At 51.4% G+C, this 27,333-nt stretch overlaps 1 protein-coding gene across 2 annotated transcripts in view; it reads right to left on the minus strand.

The window, feature by feature from the left end:
- The window catches only part of EEFSEC (eukaryotic elongation factor, selenocysteine-tRNA specific), a 256,687-nt gene that overhangs the window by 70,173 nt on the left and 159,181 nt on the right, over positions 1-27,333 (minus strand). The window lies entirely within an intron of this gene.

A 27,333-nucleotide genomic window follows, 5' to 3' on the forward strand; every position in this document is an offset into this window, starting at 1 on the left:
AAGCAATTATTTGTCACCAGCTCCTATGTGGGCTCCCATCATCTACCTCATGGCTTACAAAGCTTGTTATGGTCCTGCCATGAGCAGGAAGATCCTCTGGTCAGCTAGAATTCTATGGGGACTCCCTGTGATGGGTGGGGGTTTCCTGGTACCCCCTTCACCGCTCCACAAGGCAATCTGCTGAAAAGCCTTGCTCACAGGGCTGAGCCCCCACTCCTTAGCTCAGCCACCACGAAGCCTCCACCACGCAGCCCAACTCCACAGCCTTTTCGGCCCCACATTCTCCCCAACCCTGAAACCATAGCCAAGGGACTTTTGAATGATTCCTTGTAAACGCTGTGCTTCTGAATGTCTCTGTACTCTGCCCCTGAGGCTGCTCCCTGGGATTTCTTCCACTGGCAAATTCCCATTCATCCCTAACCCCTGCTCCCACAGACCTCCTAGAAGGGCTTCCCTGATGACTCCAGACACAGCTGACCACTGGAACCTGACTCACTGTTTGGTTACCACCACTTTACAGGTCAGCCCCTGCCTCTGTGTGCTGACAGATTTAAATTATATACGAAACATCTATGAGCTCATTGCCCCTTCTGCCCCTGAACTACATTATTGATAACTCATACCTACCTGTGTGGTCCTCCCCACTCGGCATTCCCACCTGCCCCATCGGGAGGGAGCCGCTGCCTTGAATTTGGCACACAGCATTCCCTTTCTTTTTATACACACGTGTGTATGATTGTGTAGAGGCTCACTACATATGTAGTTCACATTCCTAATCAGTAATTTGCTTTGTTGTATAAGTTTCTGAACTGTATGAATGAGGCATCGTGCCAGTTATGGTACTAAAAATCTGCGCACATAGTGTGTGCACCTGCAGCTCATTTGCTGCCGATGCCATCTGCCGCACCTTGTGTATTTAGCACAACCTGGACTCCTATCGATGTGCACTGGGGGGTGTTTCCAGTTCTTTGCTGGAAAATGCTGCAATGAATTTCTTCTGTCACAAGGATCCTGTATGGGCACATGTGCAAGGGCTTCTCAAGGACACAGTTCCTGGAGTTGAACTGCTGGATATCAGGGTGAATGGGTGTTCAACTTTGCTAGGTAGATAAATCAACTTCTACCAACAAGGCCCAAGACACCCCATTGATACACGTCTGCTCCAACATTTGGCACTGCCAGATTTCTTAATTTTGGCCTATCAAATATGCATCTCTTCCCTTCTAAATCCCGAGACAAGGACTGTGCTCTCCCTATGCTGCATCCTCAGTGCCCAGCACAGGAGCTGCTGAGAAACCTGATTGTGACAGGTCTAGATAAATGCCCAGCCCCTCTGAAGAGAGTGACTGCATCAGGTTCTGGAAGAGAAATGCCTCCTGTGGCAAAATCATACCTGGCAAAGCACCGAGCTGAGATTCCAGACCTGCCGGGGCTTGAGTGAGATCCTTGTGTTTATGAGCCTTCCTGTGAGAGAGGGCGGCCAGGGGCCTCATGCTGCCCTGAAGCCCCTTCCCCCTCCTCCTCCCCATCAAGCTGAACGCCAAGTAGGCTTTATTCAAAGCATGTTCTCTTTTCAACAGGGCTTGTGTTCTCAGAACTGAAATCATAAAGAATGCCTTACCAGGGCACCATGAAGAGCACAAAGATAAATAACTGTGCAAATCAAGATTTTAAGGGCCTAGACAGGAAATTGTGAAGCAGATAAAGATGGGGACAGGACAGCATGGCACTCCTGTGGGTTCTCACAGGCGCATGCAGACAGCATTGCCACACGGGGTGGTCAGTGAGCCCACGCTCACTGAGGGACGCTTCAAAACAGAAGACCCATTTAGAACACCAGAGATAAAGAAAAGTAGATAATTTTACCAACTTAAGAATGAGAAAAACAGGCTTTCCTTTCAGTCATTTATCTTCTAGTCAACTTTGAGGGCCTCTCTCCATCTACTGAATAACTCACTCCTCAAACATTCGCTAATGTCCACGGGGCACAGCTGAGGTGGCGCGCGCACATTCTCTCAACACATGGGTAGCAACCTCCTCTTGGGACCAGGCCCAGGCTCTGGAATGCCAGCAGGATGAGCAAAACAGATCATTTTAGACAGTTGGGTTCTATAAAGTCTGCTGTCTTCTAGAGAAGAAAGATGTTAATTAGATCACCACTGAACACATGAGGAATTATGAAACTGTGGGAGGTACTGTGAGAAAAAAGGATGAGGCTCTATGAGAGCGAACAACTGGGAGACCTAATTCATTGTGGGTAGTCAGGGAGGACTTCCCTGAGGAGGTGGCATTGGAGCCAAGACCAGATGGGTAACGAACCACCCACAGGGATTCCAGGCAGAGGGAAGAGCAGAGCAGGCCTAAGGCCCTGGGCAGGGGAAGATTCAGGCCCCCAGTGGAACTGCGGGTGGCAGGGCTGGCTGAGGTGGGGTGGTCCAGGGAGACAGCAGGTTGGAGACATGGGCCAGCCACCGTTGCCAGGGGACAAAGCACCAGGAAGCCACCAGTGGTGGGGCGCAGGGGATGGCAGAGGAATGACCCTGCCAGTTTGCGGTTTTAAAAGATGCAAACTGGCTACACAGTTTGGGGAACAGATTCAGGGGAGGTGGAGAAGTAAGAAAGGAAACATGGAAATTAGCAAGGAAGATACTCAGAGTTCAAGACATATTTTGGTGGTGACAGACTAGATGTGGGGACAAGGAGAGACTGGTGTGCAAAGAACAGCTGATGTGTAAAGAACAGCTCCCAGGTTTCTAGTTTGAGGATCTGCCTCATGCTAGGTGGGAGCAGGGAGGAGCCAGCTTCAGGGGAGGGGAGCTGGGAGTTCTGCAAGTAGGAGCTGTCTCTGAGGCTGCCAGAGAGACACAGACATCTGAGTTCCAGGGGAGGTGGAGACTGGAGCTGGGAGCATACAGACTTACACCCAACTGCCTCTTTGAATGGCTGATAGGCATCCCAGCTTACTACGCCCAGAACCTAAAGTCTCCTTCAGCCTTCTGCTTCTCCAGGGCAACGCTCTGATGTCAGGGGAAAAGCCAGGGCTTCCACCCACCTGGACTCTCCTTGTCCTCTTGTAGCCGTAACCAGCCATCAGGAGATAGGGTCGGCTCTACCCTCCAAGTAGGTCCAGTGCCTGACCCCTTCCTGTCCCTGCACTGCCTGCCCTGGTCCCAGCCTCACCTGGCTTGGATTGTTGCCCTCTCCCCCGCAGCCTGTTCTTCGAAGAGCCTGTTCTCCCCCACAGCCTGTTCTTCCTGTTCTTAGAAAAATACAGATGATGTGACCCTGGGGTTTGCCTCCAGGCTCTCCAATGGCCTCCCACCTCACTCTGTAAAAGCTGAAGTCCTTTCCAGGACTCACAATGCCACACAGCCCCCGTGACGTTTCTGACTTTATTTGCTGTGACCCCGACCCACTGTTCACATCCCTTCAGTCATGTGGGCCTTGCTTCCCATTCCCTGAATGTGCCAGGCATGCTCCCACCTCAGGGCCTCTGCACCTGCAGTTCCTCTCTTCCTCACTTCCTTCCCATACCTGCTTGGATGCCACTGTATCAGAGCCCCTCCTTAGCCACCCAGCAAGAGACAGGCACTGGCCTATCCCTGTCACTCTCTAGCACCTTGCCCACTTGGTTTTTCATCATAGAGCTCCCCACCACTTGGCATCCCTTTGTTCACTGGCTGTCACTCCCGCACTGGAATGGAACCTCCATGAGGACCAGGCTTTGCTTTGTTTTTTTTTCCATTTCTATCTGCAGTGCCTAGCGCCATGCCTGGAATGTGGGAGGCCTCAATGCAAGTGGGAAGAGTAACTGAAAAGAGCCAAGCCACATGGGCCCTCTCTTGGGGAGCTCCTCCTGGGCCCAAGCTCCACATCCACAGCTGCAGGAACAGGGTGGTCCGGGGGCTGGCCAGGCCCTCAGAGGATCCACGAAACCCCAAGGGTAAAGAGTCTACCAAATGGGAGGATAGGGCTGGGGCCTGCTGCCCAGGGGCCCCCAGTGTCCCAGGCGGGGTACGCAGTGAGAAGGGCAGCACAGAAGGCTGGGAGGTGGAATGGGGAGAGGTGCTGCTGCCCTATACCACCATGGTGGCCTCTGGGAGGTCCGTTCCCTGAGCCCAGCTCCCCAGAGGGCATAGGTGGTTGCAGAGGCTCTCCCTCACATCCTTCCCATCCCTCCAGCACCAAGCACTTCTGGGGAAGGAGGGAGGGAGGAACATATCAAACAAGCAAACACTTTTTTAAAACTCAAGTTCATGCTTGCTAAGCAGTTTGGTCCTTTCTGATGAACAAAGAAGCTCTGCCATCCTCTGGGTCAGTTATTCTTCATAAAAAACCCCACAGGCAGGTCAATATTTTGACATTCAATTTTATGGATGAAGAAACAGAGGTTTTTGATATCTCCAAGGTCACAAAACAAATAGGCTGAGACTTGGGACGATAAACGCTGGGACTGCAAGGCAGGCCTGATGTTCCACGGCCTCAGCTCTGACAGTCGAGCAGAACCACACCCCGCCCTGCCAGGCTCGGGCTCAGCCAGTCAGGGTGCTGGCGGCAGGCAGCAGGCAGCTGTGGCTCCTGAGTGATTGAACATGTAGAGCCCACAGAGCCTGAGCCCAAAAAGATGGCTCCTGGGGCAGGAACAGAGAGGGAAGACTCAAGACAGGGGACTCCACGCCACCACCGTGACTCTCACATCAATGCCAACGGGCAAGTAAGATGAGCCCCCTTTCTCAGGTGACAAAGCAAAGCCCAGGAGAGTCAGGCCTGCCTCGAGACTCAGATGTGGCAGAGGCAGGTTCAGTCTAGGCCGTCTCACCTGGAAGCTCATGCTGGCAGCTACCCTGAGGAAGGTCAGCAGCAGCCCTCTCCCTGCTGGACTAGCCCATGGAGTTTTCAGAGCTAACTCTCAGCTGCATCCCTCCCTCCCAGCCTCCCATGTTTCCTGTTTTTGGGTAGCACAATATGCCCAGTTTACTGATCAAGTGGATGAGAGAACAAATGAACACCCCCTTCTGACTGCTCCCAGGCCCAATGAGCTCGATACTCCTTCTGGCTTTTCGACTGTCTTTCAACTTAGTTTTCTGGTGTTTTGAGGATTCTGCATGGTAGTGTGCCCAGCATGATCTGGTTTCCCTTTACCATGCACTTTCTGAGGCTACTGAAAATGTCCAGCAGGAACAGTTTGAGGTGGAGTCATCCTGTGCTCATCTCTGTTCTCCACAGCATCTGGCATGAAATAGTAGGCACTCAACTGACGTGCATATGAGCTGCATTATGTTACCACGGGGCCGATACAGAAGATGGAGAAAGAGTTGGATACCTATGATGGGGAAAATCTTTACACACCTCATTCCATTCACTTCTAATGATAGTGGCTAATAATGATCTCACTTTACAGACAAGGAAATTGAAGCCCCCAGAGGTTAAGACATTTATTCAAAGCATGCAATCTGCCTGTCATTAAAGCACATATTCTCTTCCTACATCGCACCAGAAAAACACACTCCACCACAGAAGTCCAACATGAAACACAATTCAGCACAGCGATGTCACTAACATGGGCACTCCTTCTGTCAGGTAAGAAATGGACAGCCCACACCATCGCAACAAACTGTAAGGGAACAGCAGTGTTGGGGGGGTCCCTCCAGCATTTTACAGAATCAACAGATGCTTGAGTGAAGCAGGTAACAGACTTGTGCTTAGCAGCCTTTCTAATGTGCAGAGATTTTGTAATAATGTACTAGCTATAATAAGATTGGACCTCTATTATCCATTTTGTTCCACTAATGAGCCTGGAAGCTCCTGGTTGTGCCAAGGGCTAGGGTTGGGACCTTGCAACTTCATCATTACTTAATAAAATGTAAATCGGAGAGGAAAAGAAACACACAAGGTTTGACACTAATAAGCTTACAGCAGGATCAGTTACTTCAATTCAAAGAGGTTCAGACTGGAGGGGAAAAATGAAATAAGCTTTTAAAGATCAGTCTAGGTTTGGCTCCATCAGACCTAACCAATTTTGTTTAATAAGGTTCAATTTGGCTGCTCTTATTTCTCCCTCTTCTTTGACCTAGGCTGGGTACAGATAAGACATTTTCCCCCGCCTAATGCATTTAATCACATCTCACACACAAGAAGTCAAACCTGGGGCTGTGCATGAGGACAGAGCAGTATGGGCCCTGGAGACTGCCAGCGCCGCCCCTGTGGGTTGAGATCCCAGCTCCCCAGCACCACCTCTGGGGCTGCGAAAGGGAACCTCAGATCACCTGTTCAAGACCAGCCTGGCCAACATGGTGAAACCCCATCTCTACAGAAGTATAAAAATTAGCCAGGCATTATGGTGGGTGCCTGTAATTCCAGCTACTCGGGATGCTGGGGTGGGAGAATCAGTTGAACCCAGGAGGTGGAGGTTGCACAGACCCGATATTGCGCCATTGCACTCCCACCTGGGCGACACAGCGAGACTCCGTCTCAAAAATAAAAAGTGCTCAATGGAGCACTTTGGATTTTGGATTTCTGGATTTCAGAAGCTCAACCTGTTAAGTATATCATGCTAATTTTCCAAAATCCAAAACAATCTGAAATCGAAACACTTCTGGTCCCAAGCATTTCCGATAAGGGACATTCAACTTGTATAGACTTATTAGTGTATACAGTGGCACCATGTTTGTAGTTAATTTACTACTTGCCTCCCTCCTGCAGCAATATATTGGTGACATCTATTCATATTTGTGTGTGTGTATATACATATATATACTACCATACACATGTATGTGTATATACATGTGTATATATATACACACATATATGCAGCTGTCAAAAAACATACAATAACATATATATGGTATTCTTTTTTGACAGCTGTATAGTATTTCTTTATATGTCATTTATCCATACCCTTAATGGACATGTGAGTTGCTATTTATACTACTAGAATGATTTCACAGTGGCCATTTCTTTATACATCAAATTGTATATATATATATATAGGGTTTTTCTAGTATAGATATCTGGATGAGAAACTGTGGTGCTGTGGGACACAGTTTCGGTTTTACTAGATCTTGTAGATTTTTCTCTAAAGTGGCTGGTTACACTTCTACCAGCAGTATAAGAAATAACCTCTTCCCCACACCCTCCCCAGCACCTGAGGCTGCAGGCTTTTACATTTTTGCAGTCTAATAGATAAGGTGTGCTGACCCATTGCTATCTTAGTGTGCAGTTTCCAATTACCAGGAACAAGTCCCTCCTAGAAGGGGTCTCTGGAGTCTCTCCAATATCTAGTGTCCCACCCACAACTCCTAGGGGTAGCAAAGTGCATGTACCTCAGCCAGTATGTGAGCCAGGTGCTCAGTGATGCACACAACTCTTTAGGAAGGGGAGATGCACGGAGGAGAAGGGGAGAAAGGAAGTGGGATGCATTGAGGAAGGAGAGGGAAGAGGAGAGATGCACTGAGGAAGTGGGGAAGAGGGGAGATGCACTGAGGAAGTGGGGAAGAGGGGAGATGCACTGAGGAAGGGGAGGGAAGAGGGGAGATGCATTTAGGAAGGGGGGAAGAGGGAAGATGCACTGAGGAAGGGGAGGGACAAGGGGAGATGCACTGAGGAAGGGAGGGAAGGGGAGATGCACTGAGGAAGGGGGAAGAGGGGAGATGCACTGAGGAAGGGGCGAAGAGGGGACATGCATTGAAGAAGGGGGGAACGGGAGATACAATGAGGAAGGGCAGAAGAGGGGAGATGCACTGAGGAAGGGGGGAAGAGGGGAGAGGCACTGAGGAAGGGGGAAGAGGGGAGAGGCACTGAGGAAGGGGGAAGAGGGGAGATGCACTGAGGAAGGGGAAGAGGGGAGATGCACTGGGGAAGGGGGAAGAGGGGAGATGCACTGAGGAAGGGGGAAGAGGGGAGATGCACTGAGGAAGGGCAGAAGAGGAGAGATGCACTGAGGAAGGGGGAAGAGGGGAGATGCACTGAGGAAGGCGGGAAGAGGGGAGATGCACTGAGGAAGGGGGGAAGAGGGGAGATGCACTGAGGAAGGGGGGAAGAGGGGAGATGCACTGGGGAAGGGAGAAGAGGGGAGATGCACTGAGGAAGGCGGGAAGAGGGGAGATGCACTGAGGAAGGGGGGAAGAGGGAGATGCACTGAGGAAGGGGGGAAGAGGGGAGATGCACTGGGGAAGGGGGAAGAGGGGAGATGCACTGAGGAAGGCGGGAAGAGGGGAGATGCATTGAGGAAGTGGGGAAGAGGGGAGATGCACTCAGGAAGGGGGAAGAGGAGAGATGCACTGAGGAAGGGGGGAAGAGGGGAGATGCACTGAGGAAGAGGTGGAGGAGGTCTAGGCACCCTGCTATCCTGCACATCGGGCTCTCCTCCTGGGCTCTGCTGCCTTTGGAAACCCTTCCAGACATGGGTTCCTGGCAGCCCCTAAGACACTGCTCTGCCCACCTGGCCTGGTCCTTTAGGGCCCCTCCACATGATGGGGAGTTGTGCTGGGCAGGAGTCTCTTCTATCCAAAGATCCCATGAGGCCTCAGACAAAATACCAACTGTCCACTGGGGAGGGCACCAGGAAGACCAGTGCTCAGGGATTCCTGCATAGCCATGAGACAGGCTGCTGGGCGCAGTCACCTACAGGTCAGAGATGGGGAGGAGCTCTGACTGTCCATCTGATCCCTGCCCCTGCCCCCTTGTGCCCAGGGTGGGCTCGGATTCCCAAGCATCAGTAATGCCCTTGCACACAGCGTGGCTAGTGTTACCCGGAGCCCCACGGGAACACTGCTGCCCTGCCCAGCTCTCCTCATCCCTGTGGCACCCTGTACCCAGCTGAATCCCACTCACTCTGAGACCTCAGTGGTCCCCCGACCAGCTCACAAAACCTGCTCTGAGTCTCCAGGCAGACCAGGATGCTCCTTAAGCTCCGTAACCCGTTAGCATCTGTCCAGTGTGTGCCTGTGCGCTCTGTTGTTTCCTGGATGTCTCCCCCACCGCGCAGACAGCCCCGGGTAGACAGGCTGGGTTTATTTTGCTCACCACTGATCCTCAGCACAGTGCCTGCCACATGGGGCACACTCTGGGAGGAAGAGAATGATCTGGCTTTCTACCATGTGGCCCAGCCACGGCCCCTGCCCATCTGTGGCGACCTTACAAACAAAGCCTCGTGATTAACCTCCCAGTCACTGCAACGATGGAAAACCATAAAAGTGACAAGGGGCCTACTAGGGAGCTTCACCAGGGAGCTTTACGCTCCTCCTCCCAGCCACCCCAAGTATTTGTCATCCCATAAAACTTTAAATGAATTACAGCAATGCTGGATTCTTCTGTTTTCTATACAACTGGGACTTTGTTTTTAATGACATCCCTGGGCTTTTTAGGGGATAAGGAATCCTTGGGAGGTAAGCCAAGGGATCCAGCTCTGTTTTCAGGGCTGAGCCAGAAAAGCCATCACCGCCATGGAGCAGCGAACAGGACCTCACCTGTGGGCCCTGGGCCTGAGCAAAAAGCCCAGGTGGGTCTGGGTCTTAAAGGAATGGATCCAAGGTGGATAGAAAGATCCCCACAGTTCCAGGGCTACCCTGTCCTTCAGCCAGGTTTATGAAAGCCTGGCACCGGCCAGGTCCCTCCTATGTGTGGCTCCCATAGCTCCCGCCCCTCAGGGCAGGCTGCTGGATGGGCACACAGGCCTGTGGCCATCTGGCTGGCTCCTGAGCACTCCTCAGCACTGCCCTCAGCACCCTATGCTTGGGCCAAGTCCAACTCATGGCCTAGATGCCTGATGGTGCCTCCCAGCCCTGTGCCTAGGCAGAGCTGGCTTCCTGACTGCCAGGCCCCTCCTCATCCTTCCAGCCTTACTCCAGCTAGAGCAGGCCATGCTGCCTGCCCACCTCGGCCCCCACAGCCCCCACCACTTGACCCCCACTTTATCTCCGACACTTGCTATGTAGCCATCCCTTTAGCTCCTGCCTCCTGTCCAGACTGAGAGCATCAGCGGGGGTGGGGGGTGGGGCTGGGTGGCACTAATCTCCGTCCTTGGCACAGAGGAGCATGCTCAGGAACGTCCGTCAGACTCAACTGATGATCCCCTGCACCCCAGTGCAGCTGTGCGGGGCAACATCACTTGGACTCACACCCTGCAGGAGCACCGGCCTGTGGCTGCTGGCACCAGAGCATCAGCAAGGCCAGACAAGGGTATGACCAGCAAGCCAAGGGCAGAGACAGGGGCCCCAGGGAAGCTGCCCAGCAGCTGAGCCTGGGCCTCACTCTCCCTCCGTGGGTGCTGGAGGGGGAGCGGTTGAAGGCATTTGGGTCCATGACAGTAATGATAAGAAGAAATAGGGAAGAAGAAAAGAGAATGATCACTGTGACAGTGAGCGAGGAGGGTGAGAGGGAGGTGCCAAGGATCACACTGGGACTCAGTCATCCAATTGAGCTGCCACTGCGAGCCTCCTGAGACACAGGGTATCCCATTCCAAACCCAAATCCCAGGGACTGAGGTGGCTGCAAAAGGGGGCTGCTAGGTCTGGGATGTATTTTCAAATTCAACCTGCCACTATTTCTTGAGGTGGATCAAAGAAAAAAAGAATGCCATCTACATTGTTAATCCCTGTAAAATGGCGAGGCACTCTCACCTGGCACGGTGCTGTGGGGCCTCGGTGGACACTGGATACAAGGCTCGGAGCCCCCAAGAGGCCAGCCCCACCCCCTGAGGGGCAGTTCCTACGTGCCACCAATATGGCATAGAAGCCCTTGTAATCCAAGGGATGTAAAGCAGTGATGACCCTAAGCACTGACTTTCTCTCTAGGTTTATTCTTTTGCTCATAATTTCTGTTTATTACAACTTTAGCCTTACAGACAAGAAACTACAACAGCTTTATGACATTCCATTGTTATCCTTATAACTTGCTGGAAGGGCAGGCATGCAATGGGCTTACGGCCCGCTCCTTGGTCCTGGGGTGCACCAGGGCATCTAATTTGCACCCCACACCCCATCCCATGGCCTGGACCTTGCCCACCTGCATTCTGACATCTGGATGGCGCATGTGGCTTGAGGCATGGGCACCTTCTACTCCACAAGATGGCTGTTAGACTGTGATTCTGTTTAGAGCCAGAATCACCCCTGCACTCACCTCCTACCCCGTTTAGGCCAGGCCCACTTCTGTGGGTGCCCACTGTCAGCAGTGAGCATGCTGGACTTGGGGCCAGATTCACTGAGGTTGGAGCTGTGGCTCCAGCTCTGAGCTGTGGGCAAGTTCTGTAACTTCTAGACTTCAGTGTCCTCACCAGTAGACTAAGGGTACCAGGTCCTAGCCACAGGGATTCTGTGAAAATTGAAGGAGGCAGCATGTGCCTAGGGTCTCCCTGAGCCCTTGTATGTACCAGGTCCTCAGTGAACTGCGGTGGCCCCCAGCCCTTGTTCACAGTTCAAGCCTCAGCCTTTGGCTCCTTCCTCATGGGCACCATTCCCATAGCCCACGAGCCAACAAATCCCGGAGTTCGCCTGCCTCACATCCACAGTCTCTCACTGGGCCTCACTTCTTGCTCAGACACCCATAGCAGCCGCCCCCTCCTCCATGTACTCCCAGGCCACTTCCCTAGTATAGAGCCCGGGTCAGGCTAGGTCCTCAATAAAACCTGCCAGGGCTCCAGGTGCCCTGGTGCTCACCCCTGGCCTTCCTCCTGCATCTGTACAGTGCTCTCCAAAGCTCTAGGCTGGTCTCCCAGCACACTCCCTGCCTCTGCCCTGCTGTTTATCCATGTGGAATGCCCTCCTGCACATCTTTCCCAGCACTCATTCTTCAAGGCCCATCTCCCTTATTCCTTCCACTGGCTTTAATTCAACATGCTCATGTAGCACCTACTCCATGGCAGGCCACGTGCTGGCCTTGGCATGTGGGGGAAGCCATGGCCCTTGTCCTCCGAACTCCAGACTCACTGGGGAGACAGATGTATAAAGTATATTTAGAATACGATGTGGTGAGTACTATGAGGGAGGTTGCAGAGAGGAGGATATCTGAATTGGGTCTGGAATGACAATGACATACAAATGAGATCGGGAGAGAGGGGGACAACCTTGTGTGTGGCGGCGGGGGGGGAATGGGAAAAGTACAGGGAGGTGCCAGGGCAGGTCTGAGGCAGAGTTCTTGATACCTCCCGGGAGAGCCCTGTGCAGGTGTACACATGAAGATGGTCAGTGCAGCACAGGGAATAATCACAAAGACAGGGCAGCAGTCTGAAAGTCCATCAGTGGGGACATGGCGATGTGTGACATGAGGTGTCCACACTGATAAGCACATGTGGAGGGCAGGCAGTATGGTAGCTCTGTGTGTAGTGATGAGGCAAGGTCTCTGAGAATCCATGTGGGGCATGGCCAGAAAAGTGCAAACACTGCTCAGAATATGACACCACACATTTACACAACAGTGCTGTATATTTCTGTGAGCACAGTGCATAGAAAAGGGTTTGGAAGGTTAAACCCAAAAGAATTAACAGGATCTCCTCTAGATGAGAGGCCAGGATGGGGTGTGATGCAACAGGCCTCCTTTTCCCTTAACTGAAAGGTTTCAGTTTTGCTACAGGAAATTCATGAACTGGTTGTGTGATTAAAACTTAACTATTTAAGAATAAAAAGACAGATTTTCTAGTCAATTAAATGTAATAGAATCCAGTTCCAATCAGTTTACTTAATACAGACTGACAGTCTACTCTGAGGCAGACTCTGGGGGAAGCCAGCCCTGGGCTGAGAGGAGGAAACAGAGGGGTCAGGTGCTGGGAGGAGGAGAAGCACTTCTGAGCCTCCCGGCTAGGTCTGTCACACTGCTGGCTTGAGTCTCGCCTTCCCCAGCAACACCTGGAAGCCACCACCATAGGATGAGGAGCCAGAATGCCCAACCCACATGGGAAAATCGAGGTGCCCCTTGCTGAGGTAACTGGCCCAGGATGGGAGACTATCTTTTCCCTCCACCTACAGAAACAGCTGTACCACCTGCCAAGATGGGGTGGGCAAAAGAGACGGTGGGAGTCTCTCAGTTGTCCACAAAATAAAAAGGGCAATGCAGTAAAGTGTGAGGTGCAATCCAAGCTTCACGCAGTGCCTGGCCCAGCAGCCAGAGAGCAGGAGGGCACCCCAGGCTGGGCCCAGGAGCCAGGCACTCTGAAGACACCAATATAATTTGTACTAAACTTGAGCACACCAGCCCTAACTCTGAGGTGCCTGGGGGCAAGCATCTGTTCCTCACTGCAGTTGTCTGGAGACAATGACAAACCCCTCATGCTTCTATCCCTCAACACCCCCTCCAGATGCTCCCCCAGCACCACACAAGATCACACTGGTCCAGCCTTTCTGGAATGCTCTCATCATTTCTACATTTCTTGTCCAAGAATTCCACCTCTGGGAAGCTCTCCAAAAGTCAAAGGTGGATCACTGGAAATATTCACCTTAGTATGATAAAATATTCACCTTATTTAGGATAGGCGAAAGATGGAGACAATCTAGCTGCCCAACAATAGAGGAATGGCTAAATAAAACAGCAGGCAAGGTGTTACATAATAAAATATATGAAGCGCTTTTATCAGCATGGAAAATGCTTTCTCTGTAATATTGAACCAATAATCAAGGTATAAAAATGTATTTAAAATACACTCTTAACTATAGTTAAGGGGGAGGGTTTTTTTTTTTCAGTTTTTTGATACTCCACAAAAATGTCTAAAGTAATCATATATTGGTTTCATACATGAAGAAAAGGTTCAAAAAGAAATACCTAAACTAAAAGAGAAAGACCATCCCACCAGGTTGTAGCTCGATGTTGTGCCTGGCTCCTGAGGCTGCAAAGACTCTTAGGAATTCTTCCCCATGCAAACATCCTTCCCGGAGAGCCTGCTGCAGAACAGGCCTTCTACAGGGCACCTGAGACCACTCTCTCCAAACCTCACCACCACCTGACACCTGAGGAAACTGAGAGTCAGTAGCCTGCCCAAGGCCTCTCAGCTGGTAAATGGTAAATGAAACTCGGACTCAAGCCCAGCAAGGCCTGACTGAAGTGGGAGCTCATTTGGCCACAGCACTGGCTGGGCCTGGGGCACAGAGGCTTGGGTCCAAATCTGGAGCAAAGTGAGGAAGCTGTCACAAAAGACAACTTGGATGTCCTCAGCAAGGCTCAACAGGGAGATCACTTCCCCCTTCCCCCTTCCCCAGGAACAAAAGCCTGGCTGGGTCTGCAGAGACTGTATGGCACGGGGAGCAGTGACAGCTCTGGGCTCCAGGTCCACTCTGGGATGATGCGTCCCACCTTCAGGCAGAGAGTAGGCCAGCGAGGGATGCTGGGGGCCTGCCCTGCCTGTGTGAAGAACAAGTGCACGGACTGGCCATTATCTCTCTTTGTTATGAAGCTTCTTTCTAACCATGAAATAGAGGTCAAGGTACAGTCTGTCTGGGATGGAGAGGCAGCCTTGAGTTTGAGGTCTGGAAACAGCAACAGGAAGGTTACCGTGTGCTAAGGATGTTTTTCTCCTCTCTATTTTTCTATTTCTTCTTCTTCATTTTCTAAGTTTAGCCTTTAGTATTAGCATATTTAAAACTTAAAGGAAACATTCAATGTCTCAATCTTAAACAAATCACCTGGAATTAACTGCACCAAAAAGAATTGAGGGCCTGGTACAGCCAGACCATGCAAAGCCCTAGGCCTACAGCTGTGCCCCACAGGCGGGCAGAGCAGCTGGTAGAAAGTGCACTCTTCTGTTGTGCAGGATAGAATGGGTTGGAAGTTGGCTATCAGAAAATAAAAAAGCAACTTTCCCCTCCTGGATCTCTCTCCCTCCTCCCTGGGATCTCTCAGGGAAAGCGCTTAGTAACTCCATGGAGTAAGGCACTCACTGAACCACATGAAATCTGTATTTTCCATGGGACCTGGAATCCTCAAGTGCAAACAGTGTGCTGACACCCCAACACATGGAGGGCCAGGAAGTCCTGAAAGACAGCATGATGTGTTTCTCTTTCCCACAGAGAAGCCCCCCACTCCATGGCAGAGGAGAATAAATCCCTGAAGCTGACTGCTAGAAGCACAGAAATTCTTTGAAATACCAAGTTTTGTACTTTAAGATTCATGGAAACTTTGCATTCTATGCCATAATAGATTCATATTTGTTTTAACATAAAAGTGAAGTTTGGAATTAACTGCTCTTGGGAAAACTGACACTGTAGAAAATTCCTCTGCTGGCCCTTTGGCATTCAGAATGATAGCATTCACCCCACTCCCAGCCCCAGACCAAACAGTATGCAAGGTGAGGATGAATTCAGCTGAAAGGACCCAGGCCGTGAGAGGTCTGTGTCTGTGGCTACACGTGCCTCCTTCCCCAGAGCGGATGGAGGCCAGTGGAGAGCCCACCGCCCCTTCAATGGTCTGGTTTCTGCAGCAAGCCTCAGCTGAGGGAGCCCCTGCCACAGGGAGGGAGGCGCTCAGACTCAGAGATACACCTGTACCTTCTGATCCTGCATCCTCACTCCGCTGAAGGAACACCAGGCTGCTCCAACACAGGCTGACCCTACTGAGAGGATGGGCTGGCATTCAACATGGCAGCCGCCCAAGTGATTTTCCAGGGTCATGTTTACTCTCCATGATCTGCCCTGGGGGCTGGCTCCTTCAGGGGAGGAAGTGCTCCAGCTCTGGAATGAATCATGCTGGCTTGTTCTACTGCCTCCTGGCTGGCCAACTTTGGGCTCTTCACCCCTGAGTTTCAGTTTCCTTGTTAGTAAAATGGGGATAACAACACCAGTGGGGCTATGGTGAGAAGTCAAGGCCAAGCACAGTACCTAACACTCAGGTAAGAGTAATTCTTGTTAGGATTGACAGACTGAAATTAAAAGACTAGGGCTGGGAGGGCAGGGAAGCACTGCACCTGCGAGGTGAGGTGTGCTGTTTCCAGCACTTCAAATAACAAAGGTCAGTTCCGGGCGAGAGCCGACAGAATGGCGTGGGCTCCGTCACAGCCCAAGGAGGATCCCTTTGTTCCACTGTGTCTGACCTTCAAGGAATCCACCTGGAGAAGACGGCTCCAAGAACTTGGGTGACCAGATGGACTCAAAAGGAGGCTCGGCTTCTGCCAGCAGTTCCCATTTCCCACCATATGCAAGAGATCCTTCCAAAGGTACAAGCAAAGCTCAGGGCTGACAAGTGTTTTCCTGGTTATCTGGAGAGATTTAGCCAACTAAGTATGTGAACTACCCCTAAGGGCAGAAACCAGTATACACCACTTACGTGACAGCTCTTCCCAAAAGCTGTCATGCATTTAGAAGTCATTACCCCGAGCTTGGGGTGTCAATATTAAATATCTTAAAACTTTATCAGTTGTAGCCAAGGTTAATGGAAATACTTTAAACATGTTAAGCAAATACTCTGAATGGGAAAATGCTAGGAAATACTCTGTCCCCAGGGTGGGGTGGAAAAGCAGCCCCCACCAATCTGCAGAGTCAGAGGGTACTTCCCATCAAAGTGACAGGTGGATGTCAGCCAAGCAAAGAAAGACCAGAGGACCAGCAGGGGCGAAGGTAGGGATGGAGTGGGGGCAAAGGTAGGGATGGAGTGGGGGCAAAGGTAGGGATGGGGTGGCAGTAAGGTCCAAACCACCCCTGCGCTTTGGGCTGCAGACCCCAGCTCTCCCACAGCTCTCACTGCCCCTGTGGCACCTCCTGCTCCAGATCCAAAGCCTTAAAGGGCCCAAGGAAGGTGACCAACCATTAAGGGCCACTCTGAGTCTCTGCCCCATCAGCTCAGCCGCTACTCTCATGTCTGAATGGCTCACAATCTCACATGTTCTGGCAATGCATTAACGGATGGGACTTTTGGCAAGGTGGGCCCATTCAGGCCACGGATGCCACAGGAAGCTGATAAGTGGCCTTTAGTGTCTTTAGGTTCTCAAGGCCCAAGAGTAAAGCCTCGAAAACCCACCAGGCTGTCAGCCTTGCTTCCTTTGGGAGCAACACTTTCCCTGGAGGGAGTTGGTGACAACTGTGATGACTGTGATGATGATGTCAGCAGCAGTAATGACAGCAACTAACACTGACTGAGCACTTGCCCCATGTGGGCACCACGCTGAGGGGTTCCCAGGTAGGGACACGGTCCCTCCACAAGCTGCAGGGCAAGTGGGTGCAGCCATGCTGTCTTCAGTCACTTGCCTGCCATCACCCAGCCAGCAGGTGGCAGAGCTGGGATTTGAACCTGGACCGGCCGTCATGGCAACAGCCCCAGGAGAGAAGAATGCAAGCTCCTTTCCTGACACATGTGCCCCAAGCTGGGCACTGGGGATTCTCAATTCTGGGGAAACTGCTTCTGCTATAGAGGGGTACCAGCCTGGGGAAAGGCAAAGTAGCCCTAGAGTACCAGGATGGAAACTTAGTGAGGGGACAGAGAGGAGCGGTGCTGCTGTGTGAACGAGCACTGTTGCCCCCCCCGCCCTGGCCCTCACTCACTGCTTCTCCCCTCACTGCCAATCTGGACATCTTCAGCTCCCAGCTCACTGCCTCGGGAGGCTCCCCAGTCTCCTCTAAACCCCTGCTGTCTTCTCACAGAGGCTGCTCCTCAGGTCAGCCTCACCACTTGTGGTGACAGGGCCCACTGTTGTTTAAAGTCTGTCTTCCACATGACATTGGACATTCCATCAGGGCAAGGACAGGCCACCAGTGCAGACCAAGCAGGCAGCCCAGTGCTGGCACCTTATCTTACTGAATGGAATACATGCTCCTAGGAAGGGCCTTCCTGGGTGGAAGGTGGACGAGGGGCACAGTAGGCAGGGGAAAGCCAGTGCAGGGACAGGCGGGGCCCATAGTGAAAGGCTAGGAGTGCCGTGGCCTGGGCAGGCAGCAGGGGCCCCTTCGGCCTGTCAGGACAGTGTCCTAGCTAGCAGGATGCACCCCGTGTGGTCTGCCCAGAGACTGTCCTGGGGGAGTGAAGCCTGGGACAGAGGCCTGAACAGGAAGGGAGAGGGACAGGTCATAGAATCCTTGCCTGGGTCCTTCCCCCTCTCCACCCACTGTGGCTGCCCACTGAGGACCCGCTCATGGAGGCGGAACTTGGCAGCAGCTGGGGCAGCTCTTCTTCCCTCTCAGAAAATGTGAGCCCGGCACATGAGAGCAATTATAAATCCGAAAACACACAAGCAGAAAGCCAGTTCCAAGCCAGCTCTGCCAGGGCCCGGGCTCAGCTCCTTGCCCCAGCCCATCCCGGAAGCACGGCACTCTCCTCCAGAGCTTCCCACCCGTCTCCCACCTTGGCCTGCCTGACCCTGCCTCTCCCAGTCTCTCTGAAGCTCCACTGCCTCTTGGCAGCCTTCCAAGGCTTCCTGGCACCCCCAGGGCCTTCCACGCACATTTGTGCCATCCCTGCCTTTGTCGCCACCTCCACTCAGGCCATCAGCACTGGGCAGTGTTCTATAAGCTAACATGGATTAACCTACTCAATCCTCGCAGCAAGCCTAAGAGGTAGGTCCCCTTATGTCCTGCATTGTACAGGTGACCAAACTGGGGCCCAGAGTTTCAGTGAATAGCCAGAGGCCACTAGTCCAGCAGTGACAGAGTGCGGCATGAGCCCAGGAAGCTCCTGTCCAGGAGTCTGCAAACCTCCCATCTTCCTCATAGGGCCAAGCCAGTTCTAACACTTATACACAGGTGGAGTGGCTACCGCCTTGCTTGTTTGTCCTACAGGGACCTCCTCGAGAGAATGGTCACTCTAATTCATCTTTGCATCTGCCACACCCAGAAGGGGGCCTGGTACGCCGCCAGTGCTAACAACAGTTCAGTAAATGAGCAATTGATGGCAAGCAACCTTTTCTCCTCATAACACAGTGGTTAGGAAGGCAGGTTTTCAAGTCAGACTTCTTGGGTTCAAATCCTTCATATTAGCTACGTGACCCCAGGCCAGGGATGTCACCTCTCTAAGTTCCCTTAAATGGAAAATGTACCTAATTGGGCATTTGTGAGGTTACATTGAGATAATCCACGTGAAACAATTAGCATGGTATCTTTAAAAATTAGAAGTTGTTCAATATAAATTAGTGATTAAAACTACTACTGCTACTATTTTATCATCAATAAAATGGAGATGAGCATCCCAACTTCATTTGGATTATGGTGACAAGGAAAGTAAAAGAGATAAGCTGTGTGCTGCACTGGCATCAAGAAAAGACTCAGAGGAGTGGCGCTCTGCCCCAGTGCCCTTGAAGCCTACAAGCCAGGGGGCAACAAGCTCTCCTGGAGAAGGTGACAGTAAGCAGTTTAGGCTTTGGAGGCCACACAGCCTCTGTTGCAACTATTTGACTCTGCCATTGCAGCGCTTTATTTATCAAAACAGGTGGCAGGCTGAAGTGTGCTGACTCCTGCTGTGCACCGAGGCAGGACACTGTAAACAGTGTCCTATGAACAGGAACACTGACCTGCCCCTATTGAAGCCAGACACCCAGCCAATCAGCAGGGCCAAACCTGTGCTGCCAGCAGCGGGTGCTGTGCACACGCCAGGGGCCAGCGGCAGAACTGTGTCTGCAGAGCAGGCCTGCAAGAGGGGCTACTCCCTTGGCAGCCATTTCCTGAGCACCTATTATGTTCTGGGCACCCAGGACAGAATGAGACGCCATCCCTGCAGTCGAGAGGATGGCAGCACAGTGCGGGGACAGCCACATAAACAGAACATGGTGTGGCATTCAGATCGTCTCCTCCTCTGTGACCTGGACTTAAGAATAGTGCCCACAGCTTGTAAGGCAGAGAGAGGAGTGCTTGGAAACCCCTGGTTGGTCACTGGTGTGCTTATTATTCTGACCTGTCTCCTAGGAGGCAGAAGGCAAGGGGCAATCCACTTGAGATGACTTTCAGAAGCTTAAGGGCATACGCTTTGTGCAAAGTCTGTTTAGGGTAGAACCTGTAACACACAGGCCAACGTGAGTCACGTTATATCGCAAATAAAAATCGGCCCATGAATATACATAATCCCCCAGGTAATTCTCTCAATCTCAGAACGGTAATGGAGCCACCCTTGCTCACTGAGGCATGAATATTTACCGTCCTCTGGCTTTACTGCTCTCAATCTGGCTTCAATTTTGCAAATTAAAATGAGGGCTGTGTGGATAGAGAGATTACAGGAGAGCCTCTGAAGCCTGCTGTCCCCTGGTGAGGCAGCAGGCAGGGTAAGCTGGCTCCTGCCCGCTGGCCTGCTACTTCTGCCTTGAGGGTCAGCAGCCACAGAAAATGGGACAAGGAGTTGGAGGGGGGTCAGGACCTTGGAAAAACACAGTGGGGAAAGGAATGGCACTTAACATGAAACATGTTCCAGGTGGGACAGGTGTGAAAATCCCCAGGCTTTCTCTTTCTGATGGTTGAGAAGAATTTCCGAGGAGCCAAAAGGGCAGAAACTTTATGTGTTGCACCCTGTCTGAACCTAGATTCAGACCCTGTCCAGGACTTGAACACTGGCAAGTCATTTCTCTTCTCTGGGCCTCTGAGTCTTCATGGTACAATGGGGTAAGAACTGCCTTACTCCCGCGGGTGATGTGAGGATAAGGAGCTGCTGTACACACAGGTGCCTGGCCCAAGTGCTCCCTCGCTGGCGGAGCCAGGCATCAACCAACACTCGTCTACACATCTGTCATCTGTTACCTGTTAGTACATGGCCGCTCAGGAAGAAGAGTGGGATACTGTCTGTGACACTCCAGGCAAGACCAGAATGGCTTGCCAGGGGCAGCCATGCTGGCAAATAGGTGATGCTGACTTTGTTACAAAGGGAGCTGCTTGCAACCAGGGCCACCGGGGACAGCAGTCCGCAGTCTCGCTGGACTTACAAATGGCTGTGGAAAGGTTAGGGAGGGGCCCGCCATTTCTAACTGGGTCTCTGCCATTAATTAGAATGAGAGAGAACCAAGCGTCCTGTACCTTCTGCTGTTCTGGGTGGAGGGTGCAGGGAGAAGAGCATCATGTGCTGGAGCAGGAATGGGTGGGACAGGGAGCTAATGGCTGCTGCCTGCTGGCAGCTGGCAGACCAGGACATCTGTCCCCACTGCACAACCTGGCTCTCTGGAAACCAAAAGCCAGAGACGGAAAACAGTCACTCAGTCCATCTCAGTTAAAAAAACCAGATGGAACAGTCTATGAGAAAGTTGTCCTAGCAAACCTTTGCAAAGGACAGTACTTGCCACTAGTCGAGCAACAACTATGTTCCGGGCATTGGCTGAACCCTTGCTAACCCCCCTTGCCTCGCAGCAGTCCATCACGGGAGGGCGCCATGCCAGCTTCATGCAGTCTCGCCGCCAGCAAGTGCTGGGCCAGGGCAGGTGGACGGCCTGGCTCTCCCGACTATGCCAGATGGGCTCCTGTCCACGGAGCCTGTTGTAATGCCCTGCACTATGCCATGTCTAGAGAAACAGGGGACCAGGCACAACTCCATCCTGCCTCTGCCTGGAGTGCACAGTCACCTAACAACCAGTTCCCATGGCCCACATGGCAAGGGCTGCCCCAGTGTGGCAAGGAGGGTGGGGGAGCCCTGAGAAAGGAACCACGGTTACCACCTGGCAGGGAACTGGGAGGAAACCTCAGAGAGGAAGGGACATCTGTGCCAGGCCTGTGGATGGACGGAGCAGCTCGAGCAGAAGGCTGAAGGGGGCAAAGGCCCTGAAGCTTGCAGAGGGCCCAACTGGTCAGCAGCCGGTGAGAGTATGGTGCATGAGCACAAATGGCTGCAGCTGAGGCAGGAGCCAGGCAGTGCAAAGCCCGAGGGTCAGGCCAAGGAGCTGGAACTCTCCTCTGCCGGCAGATGAATACTGTGAGATGCCACACAGGGGTGAGGAGTGATGAAGCGCAAAGGTCAGAACGACTCCAGTGGTAGCCCAGGTGGAAAGAGGACTGATGCGGAAAAAGACTCTGGGCACAGAGCAAATCGGAGCAAACTGTAATGGCAGGAAGAGGACGCCAGCCCCAGGGGGGCCCTTGTGCTGATCCCTAAGCATGTCCACAGTTCTCACAGTGTGCCTGTCATGCAGCAGCACCAAGCACACGCTGAGGGAAGGAAAGACCAGAGTGAGCGTCTGAGCTCCAGCAGCAGGGCAGAGAACAGGCCAGGCTTACAAGTCTGGGGACGCACCGCACGTGAACACACCGTGTGTACGAAGGAAGAAAACGCACGGTTTCTCCTGGCCTGGCAGCAGACAGCCACAGACCTCCTGGGAATGCTGGCTCTTGTCCCCCAGCCAGCGGCATGCACTGCTTCTGCGGGCCCTTGCTGCCCTATTGAGGCCTGGTACCAAAGGGTTACTGGCTCTGCTTGGAAAACTCTAACCCCCAGCCTGCCAGAACGTCTTCTATTTTTCTTTCTGCTTTCTTTAAGACCCCAGATGTGCTCTTGCACATCAAAAGAGAGCAACTTATAAAGTTAAACTAAATCAAGGGCTTTTGTTCTGAGGCATCGTGGCTGAACTAATTATTCCTGTATGTTGTTTAATGAAATAGTGGTGCCATATATTAAACCAGTTAACAGGATGAGCACATGAGTTACAAGGAAGGTCGGGGCTGGGATTATAAATTTAGCTTTTTCTTAAGAAGAGATGAAACAAACCACTCAACTCCCTGCTGTTGTATGTCATGGGAGGGGAAAATGATGGCACTGAGCAGCACAGAGGGAGGGCTGTGCCCCGGTTCACGGTGCTGGCAGCACCGAGCTGGGCGGTAACCCCACGCTGCTGGCTCACCGCCCCAGGTCCTCTGTGCTGAGCTCCAGGCAGGCTCAGGGCTCGCTCCTCATCCCCCGCGTGCCCTTGGTCCCCAGACCTTCAGCCCACGTGACAGTCCTCCGGAAATTCAGAAACAGCCCTAAACCACGTCACACATGCTGAGATGCTGTGCAGCACACTTTCCCATAGCCAAAAACACTGGAAACCACATGCCTGTCAATCATAAGGGGATGGGGCAAGAGTGTGGGAGCGCCCTTCTGTGGACTAGGATGCAGTGAGTGAACAGAGGGGGAGAGCGGTAGGCATCGGTATGAGACGGTTCCACTACATGCAAAGTGAAAACACTGACATAACAAACAATGCCTACGACAGAAGCCTGTTGTGCTTTTTATTCCTAAGTGTGTATATTACGGTGTGGTGCATTTGTGTGCATTAAAAAAGGGTGAAAGGACACAGAGCATGCTCTTAACACTGGCTTTCTCTGGGAAGTAGAATTTTAGGAAACTTTAACTTTACCTGATAGTGAATTAATTATTCACAACAAGCATGTATTTCTATTATAACTGAATAAATATCATACTCTTTGAAAAATAAATCCACAAACAAGCAGCAATACCTCTGCGCCACAGACTAGAATTAGAAGGGTGATCAAAAAGGACTTGGTCTTTTCTGGCAATGCATAAAGTATCACAATAAAAATATATTTCATGTACTACTTGCATAATAATTAAGAAAACATTTAATATTATGCAACCAATAAAATGGCAACAAGCTAAGAGCTTTCAAAGATATGAGGACATATGAAACGGTGGTACCAGAATGCATCAGAAATAGTGACATTATATTTAGTAACAATTAAACATAGTGATCTCCACTATACAAATATATAACATATAGGAAGGTGAAATAAAGGAAATTCATATAAAAGTTATTACTAGAATTATGGCTAATTTCTTTCCTTATAAACCCTGCCAAGGTGACACCACTGGCCCTGACGAGTATGCAGGTTTCAAGAAATGGAGCTTCACCCTCCATACCACTGACAGTGTGCCGGGACTTCAAGCCCAAGGACGGCTTCTGACAAATAAACTAATTGGCTACAACACAAGGTACCAATGGAGACTCCCTCCTTCCCTCCTGGGCCTCCCCAGGAGCTAGGCCCTGGCTTCTGGCAGAGGCCATAGGAGCCTCAGCATGGCCCTCGGGCACAGGCTCTGCTCAATACACCTTATTGGCCGTGTGGCCTTGAGCAAGGGCCGTACTCTTTCTGAGCCTCCATTTCCTGAGTATAAAGGCATGGAGAGTCCTATTGCCCATGATTACAAGCAAACTCAACCGTGGTCATCAATTTGAAGATCCTGGCCCACAGAGAGGGCTCAGTGGTCATTTTGTTTTTCTGCTGATAATAATAGTGATATCTGACATGCATGGAGCACATACTACGTACCTCACCATGGGCCTAAGTGCTTTACACGCATTAACCCATTAATCTCCACTACCTATGAGGCAGGTACTCTTATTATCCCCCACTTTACTGCTGAGAAAAGTAAGTTCCAGCAGACATAAATATCTTACCCCAAGTCACATAGCAAGGAAGTGGTAGCATTGATAAGTCTGGCTTCACAACCCAGCCATAATATACCACACTATATTGCCTCTTTGATGTAAGTGTGGGCTCCTGTGTGTGTGTGTTAGGAAGAGACATTGGCTTCCCAAAGGCACACTAGGAAGCAGCCCTGAAGGGCAGGTGGTGTGGATGTTGATGGCTGCAGGTGACCCCCACCCCTGCCTTCTCAGCCACAGGTCTGCCCCAGGACTAAACTCCAGAGCTACACATTTGTGCACAGCACTGCTCAGCTCTTCCAAATCCTACTGGAGCAGTGGTTCTCAACCTGGGGTGATTCCTCCACCTCTGGGAAAGTTGGCAAGGTCTGGACCTGGACACATTTTTGGTGGTCACATGGTGGGTGGGGATGTTATTGACATCTACTGGGTACAGACAGGGATGCTTCTAAACATCCTACAATGCAGGACAGCCTTCATAGCAAAAAATTATCAGGTAGAAAAATGTCAACAGGCTGGGCGCAATGGCCGATGCCTGTAATACCAACACATTGGGAGGCACAGGTGGAAGAATCACTTAAGGCCAGCAGTTCAAGACCAGCCTGGCCAACATGGCAAAACCCTATCGCTACAAAAACGACAAAAATGAGCCAGGTGTGGTGGTGCACATCTGTAATCCCAGCTAATCAGGAGGCTGAGGCACAAGAATAGCTTGAACCTGGGAGGCGGAGGTTGCAGTGAGCAGAGATCACACCATGGCACTCCAGCCTGGGTGATGGAGTAAGACTCTGTCTCAAAAAATAAAATAATAAAATAAAATGTCAACTATGTTGAGCTTCAGAAATCCTGCACCAGAGGGAAAAAAGAAAGAGTTCCTTATTTGCTAAACATTTTCTGGATAACTCCCTAAAAACTGCTCTCAAGGACATTGAGCCATTGAAACCTCAAAGCAGACAGGATACACACAGCTGTTCTTACCAACAGTTGGTTAACATGCTCACCAAACAATACTCTATGCCTCAATGGAAGGGAGAGAGAGAGCAGTGTGTCCTTATGGTAGATTCCTAGGCAGAGGCTAAACAGACATCCACATGTACAGATGTAGAACCATCTTGTATCTAGAGTGGAGGAGATAAAAGCAAGGGGTAGCACACTGGGTAGGGCCTGGTGTAAGAAAGAGGGGGAGACACATAAGCTCCCACATGCAGAGGTATCACCAGAATGGCAGCAGCAGTGGCTGCCTAGGAGGGAGAGACCAGGGACCCAAGACAGGGGGGTGTCGGGGAGACTTAACTCTGATCACTGCATAACTTTGACATCTTTTGCCTTTTAAACCATCTGCCAGTATTACCTTTTCAAAGCAAACTAACAAAAATGTGCTACATTCATATACATCCACATGAGGGGCCTTCTCACACAGCATCTCATAAGGGAACAGTTCTCTGCTGTGCTCATGAGGATGCCCCGGTTACAAGTGCTCTGCTAAAAATGGAGACGCCAAGAGCCTGACTTGCCAAAGCCCCGTTACCAGGCAGCGGTGAAGTCAAGTTCCCAAAGTGGACCTACTCATGCCTGAGTCCTGGGTGTGGCATCCATAGACTCTGGGAGTGGGAGACCTACCTGCCAGACCTGGCTGGCTGACCAACTAGCTTAGATGGTGACAGGGATGCCTGGGCTCTGAAGATGCAGCCTGGTCACTAACTGAATGCAACATGCCACCCGTGGCTCCCACATGGCATGGAAAGGCAAGAAGCACAAAGTTTCATCGACCAGAAACATGAGTGCAACCCTGTTGCCAGGAGGATAAACCTTTCCTTGCATCTCCATTTTGCCCTGTCCTTGGCTTTCACAAATGGTTACCCAGACAACTGCCCTTTTCCTGGACTCCCCCAATTGGATGTTGGCAGGAGACATCAATTTCTCTTTCAGGGAGAGGCACACTATCAACTGGCTAGGGGAGCTAGGATGTAGCCTTTCCCAAGAGCTGGCAGGAATAGGAAAAACCAGTTTCTACCCAGATTCTAGGACATCCCAGGTGCTTCCCATGGTCATCCGCATCACAATGCTGTGGCATGGAAATAACTTACAGACAAGGGGGCTGAGACCTACGGAGGCTACTTGACTTGACCAAGTTCACACAGCCAAGAAATGGTAACCCTAGATTTTAACCGAGGCCTGTATGAATCCAAAGTTAATGCTCACCCTCAAACCAGACCATCTTCCCAGGGAACTATCTCTTTCCAGAAGTTTAGAATTTTCTACATATGGTAATGCAGAAAAACTGTCTTCTGGGTATTCTTTTACTAAAAGATACAGCTAAATCGTTAAGGAAAAGAAAAGGGCAGAGAAAAGAAAAATTGCAGAGGGCCTTCTCCCTCCTCCCCACAGCCTGGCTCAGGTCCTTTTGCCAATCCAGCTAGAGGAAGCCACACCTGCTATAGCCCTGCCTGTCATCTGTACCTTGACAAGCAGGTCAGGACACAGGGCCTGCCACAAGGATGGTGGCCCACCCATCTCTCAACTGTTTCTCATTAACTGGAACATTCCGCTTTTCAACAGTCATGGACGCCTCTGTCCTTCCTTGGAGGGTGAAGGCGGAGCCTCTTCTAAACACTGGTATTCTGAACCCTGGTGGGTGCTCACACCAAACAAAGGCTCCCCTATTCCAGCACAGTCTGGTGACACAAAGGCGGTGGGATCCCGCTACTCCATCCTCTGTGCATGGAAGTAGCCAGCAGTTGGACAGGACCAAAACTCCAGGAGAGAGAGCTGGCCTAGGTCCAGGTGCTTGGGGCAGCAGGGGGACCCTGCCTGTCAGAGGCCCAGCACTGCCCACTTCTGTGTAACTCAGGAGCTCTGGTTCTCTCATCTCAGAGAGAGATGATAACAGTCCCTACTTCACAGGGTTGTCTAGGGTTAAATCAGAAGAAAAGGCATGTAAAATGCTTGGCTTTGTATCTGCCACATAGTGGGGTCTTTCCCTTTCTCAAGTTCTGTCTCAGAATCTTCTCAACACAGAACTCTTGATGGTACAGCCAATCCATCAGAGGTGGAAATGGGATGAAGCTTTTCTTATCCCTCAT

This window comes from Hylobates moloch, unplaced genomic scaffold (assembly GCF_009828535.3).
Source record: "Hylobates moloch isolate HMO894 unplaced genomic scaffold, HMol_V3 SCAFFOLD_4, whole genome shotgun sequence".
NCBI lineage: Eukaryota > Metazoa > Chordata > Mammalia > Primates > Hylobatidae > Hylobates > Hylobates moloch.